Source organism: Mandrillus leucophaeus, unplaced genomic scaffold (genome assembly GCF_000951045.1).
Source record: "Mandrillus leucophaeus isolate KB7577 unplaced genomic scaffold, Mleu.le_1.0 Scaffold285, whole genome shotgun sequence".
NCBI lineage: Eukaryota > Metazoa > Chordata > Mammalia > Primates > Cercopithecidae > Mandrillus > Mandrillus leucophaeus.
In genome coordinates this window covers 1558111-1562908 of record NW_012102976.1, presented here as the reverse complement: position 1 = coordinate 1562908, position 4798 = coordinate 1558111, and the positions used below count along the sequence as shown (strand labels likewise).

General features: G+C 47.4%; 1 pseudogene; it reads left to right on the top strand.

Moving 5' to 3' along the window:
* Window positions 1-1325, top strand: part of LOC105543553 — a 44206-nt pseudogene extending 42881 nt beyond the window's left edge.
* Window positions 1326-4798: the final 3473 nt, after the last annotated feature.

Below are 4798 nucleotides of genomic sequence, written 5' to 3'. Positions count from 1 at the left end.
ACTAGGAACCACAAACTGCTGGTGACTAGCCCCAACCCACAGATGCAACCCATGCCACCCACAGGAAAGCAGGTGGGACCGATACTCCCTAGGCCAATGGTGAAGCTGGAGGAGGAGAGAGCACCAAAGGCTACACTGAAGAAGGAGTTGCAGCTGTGGAAAGGGTCAAGCAATGTAAGGATTACTATGAGATCCTGGGGGCGAGTAGAGGGGTCTCAGATGAGGAACTGAAGAAGGCCTACCACAAACTGGCCCTCAAATTCCACCCAGACAACAACCATGCACCTGGCGCCACTGAAGCAGCATATGCAGTACTCAGCAACCCGGAGAAGAGGAAGCAGTATGGCCCGGCGCAGTGGCTCATGCCGGTAATCCCAGCACTTTAGGAGGCCGAGGTGGGCAGATCATGAGGTCAGGAGTTTGAGACCAGCTGGTTTGAGACCAGCCTAGCCAACATGGTGAAACCCTGTCTCTACTAAAAATACAAAAATTAGCCAGCCGTGGTGGCCCATGTCTGTAATCCCAGCTACTCGGGAGGCTGAGGCAGGAGAATTGCTTGAACCCAGGAAGCAGAGGTTGCAGTGTACTGAGATCAAGCACTGCACTCCAGCCTAGGCGACAGAGCAAGACTGTCTCAGAAAAGAAAGAAGGAAGGGAGGGAGGGAGGGAGGGAGGGAAGGGGAGAGAGAGAGAGAAAGAGAGAGAGAGAGAGAAAGAAAGAAAGAGGAAGCAGTATGACCACTTCGGCTATAACAGGAGCTGGGCAGCCAGGCCCGGCATCGGCAGGGGACTTCCACCGTGGCTTTGAGGTTGACATCTTCCCCGAAGACCTTTTCAACATGTTCTTTGGCAGTAGCTTCCCTTCTAGTAAAGTCCACATCTACAGCAATGGCCGCATGAGCTATACCTCCCAACAAAGGCAGGGCCCCAGGGAGAAGCAGAGTGGCGGCAGGCTAGGGGTGTTTGTGCAGCTGATGCCCACCCTCATCCTCGTGTCAGCTCTCAGCCAGCTCATGGTCTCCAGTCCACCCTACAGTCTGAGCCCAAGACTGTCTGTGGGCCACATCACAGGCGAGTCACTGACCACCTGAGCACTTTCTCTGAGGAGTACACAGGCTCCAGCCTCCAAACAGTCAAACCGAATGTGGAAGATGATTATATCGCCAACCTCTGGAACAACTGCTGGAAGGAGAAGCAGAAGAAGGAAGGCTTGCTGTACTGGGGCTGCTGCTTTGGCGATACAGATATGTACCACAAAGCACAGAAGATGGGCGGCCCCCTGCTGCAGCTGACTGTCACAGGTGCAGGCCTCCCTGCATAGATAATCTGAGGCCAGCCACGCCACTGAGGTCCAAACTCTGAAATTCTTGGAGAATTGTTGGTGACATGCACTGAGCCAAGGTGATGGACTATATTTAAGGAAAGACATACAAAGAAACAAAATTAAAACAGAATTGGAAGCCAAAAAAAAAAAATAGTCAATAGCAGACTAGGTCACATGCCTACCCCTAGACAAATCACAGGCAAAGGGCAGTGGTATAAGCATACTTGGCTTAGATCAATCATGATTTGACACCTGGACCTACCTTCCCTGAGCACAATGCTGCCCCTTGATACCTGAACAAGATTTGAGTTGTTAGCATTAAAGAAGGGGGTGAGTGGGAAATGGCTGTTACTAAGCAGTCAGTACTGTCTACCACAACTGAAGTCCCCTTTGACCAACCCCCGAATCTTGAACCGCCTCCCACCTCTCCAGAGCAAACCACTCTTACCAGTTTGATGTATATTATTCCAAACTTTGCATATGGACATATACATATAACAAAATACCATAAAAGACATGGGGCATTTAACAGACTTTTTTTTTTTTTGAGGCAAAGTTTCGCTCTTACCACCCAGGCTAGAGTGCAATGGTGTGATCTCGGGTCACTGCAACCTCCACCTCCCAGGTTCAAGCGTTTCTCCTGCCTCATCCTCCCAGAGTAGCTGAGATTACGGGCATGCGCCATCATGCGCGGCTAATTTTTGTATTTTCAGTAGAGATGGGGTTTCACCACGTTGGCCAGGCTGGTCTGGAACTCCTGACCTCAGGTGATCTGCCCGCCTCGGCCTCCCAAAGTGTCGGGATTACAGGCGTGAGCCACCACACAAGTGTTGGGATTATAGGCGTGAGCCACTGCGCTGCACCTTAATAGACTTATGATAGTGTATGTGGTTGGGGGGTTGGTGAGTATTGCAAACATGCCATCCTACTCTAGGCATTTTTCTGCAGTTTACTTCACCACTCAACAACAGGTCTCAGCAATCTCTCCACACCATGACTATTGACCTGTTCTGTCTTTTCAACTCCTGCCTAGGATTTCCTAGCACGGACACATCACAGTTTATTTAGATATTTCCCTATGGATAGCATCGTGGATTGTGTTCCTAGCAGTTTCTAAGTACATCTGTGGATAAAGGCAGAGGATGCTCTCTTTGCCCCTCAGATTCATCCTTGTCTGCTCTGCGTCCAGGCTGCTGTTAGCATGAGCTGACTCCCTCACCTTTTGGCATCTGGTTGGATGAAACCGATGTGAGTGGCAGGAAATCAAAGGGTGAAAGAGAGAGAACTTGGAGTGTTTATCCACCGGCTCACTTCCTACCACGCTGCAGGTTGGGCAGTGGCCGCGTTTCACTTGCAAAGGTCACAGGTCCTGTTAGGGGCCTGTCCTAGAGCTAAAGCTCTCAGGGCGTTCCTGTATCTGCTCTTGTCCTCTTGTCCCCCAGAAACATGATAAGAGCCCAAAACCTCCCTGTCACCCCTCAGAGCTCTCTAATACCTTACCTCATACCTCCTCTTAAGCTCAGCACTAAGTACTCCAGGCTGCGAGATTAGTTTAGCAACCAGTCAACAAATTTCCAAAACTCTCAGCCTAGTCGTTAAGAATATGGGCTTTTCAGCAATTTCTCATCTGGGTGAATACCCCAAGGAGATTAAATCACCACCTCATAAACACATCTGCACTCCCATGCTCCTTGAAGCATTATTCACAATAGCCAAGATATAGAAATAACCTAAATGTCCATCTATGGACAAATGGATAAAGAAAATATGATGTGTACACACACAGACACACACACACAGGAATATTATTCAGCCTTAAAAAAGGAGATCCTGTCATTTGCGCCAGAACTTGGATGAACCTAGAAGACATGTGCTGAGTGAATTAAGCCAGACACAGAAATAAAAATATTGCATGATCTCACCTATACGTGGATTTAAAAAAAAAAAAAAAATCTCAATTACACAGAGACAGAATAAAACAGTGGTTACCATGGCAAGGGGGAGGGGGAGAGGAAATGGGGACATGTAGGTCAAAGGACACAAAATAGCAGATGTGCAGGATGAACACATTTAGAAATCTAATGCACAACATTAGGGCTAAGTTAATAAAATCGCATTGCTCTGAAATTTGTGTTAAGTAAGTAGATTTTAGCTGCTCTTGTCACAAAAAAAGTAACTGTGAGATGATAGATATGTTAATCAGCTTCACTATAGTAACCATTTTACTATCTATATCTGTATCCTATAACAGCATGTTGTAAACCTCAAAGATACACAATAAAAATTATTTTTAAAGAAGAATATAGGTTGAAAAGATAAATCAAGGTTCAAATTTTGATTCCACCACTCAGCAGCTGAGAGGTCTCATGAAAGCTATTCCACTCTGTGCCTCAGTTTCTTCATTTGTAAAACTGAAATTATAAAATTACCTCATAAAGCCCAGGCATGGTGGCTCATGCCTGTAATCCCAGCACTTTGAGAGGCCGAGGCAGGTGGATCACCCGAGGTCAGAAGTTCAAGACCAGCCTGGACAACATGGTGAAACCCCATCTCTACTAAAAATACAAAATACAAAAATTAGCTGGGCGTGGTGGTGGGCACCTATAATCCCAGCTACTCGAGAGGCTGAGGCAGGAGAATCGCTTGAGTCCAGGAGGCAGAAGTTGTGGTGAGCCGAGATAGCGCCACTGCACTCCAGCCTAGGCAACAGAGCAAGACTCTGTCTCAAATAAAGTAAAATAAAGAAATCAAATAAAATTACCTCATAGGAGAGTTTCAAAGATTCCATAATATAATATATCTGAAAGATCTCGGCCAGGCACAGTAGCTCATACCTGTAATCCCAGTACTTTGGGAGGCCGAGGCGGGCAGATCATGAGGTCCGGAGATCGAGACCATTCTGGCTAAAACAGTGAAACCCCCTCTCTACTAAAAATACAAAAAATTAGCCAGGCATGCACGCCTGTAGTCCCAGCTACTCGGGAGGCTGAGGCAGGAGAATCGCTTGAACCCGGGAGGCAAAGGTTGCAGTGAGCCAAGATCACGCCACTGCACTCCAGCCTGGGCACCAGAGTGAGACTCCATCTCAAAAAAAAAAAAAAAAAAAAAAGAAAGATCTTAACAAAGTGCCTAGTCGACAGAGAGCCCTCCATAAATGGTAACAGACAAGGTTTTTCTGAACTCCATATAAGTTGCTGTGGGACGAAAAAGAAGACATGGGCCTTACCCGCAAGGAGCCTGCAATCTACTTTGGAAGATGAGACAAACATTATTATAATAATGAACAGCACAGATGACCCTATTTTTTTGTTTGTTTGTTTTGTTATTTTGTTTGAGACGGAGTCTTGCTCTGTCCCCCAGGCTGGGGTGCAGTGGTGCAATCTCAGCTCACTGCAAGCTCTGCCTCCCGGGTTCACACCATTCTCCTGCCTCAGCCTCCCGAGCAGCTGGGACTACAGGCGCCCGCCACCACGC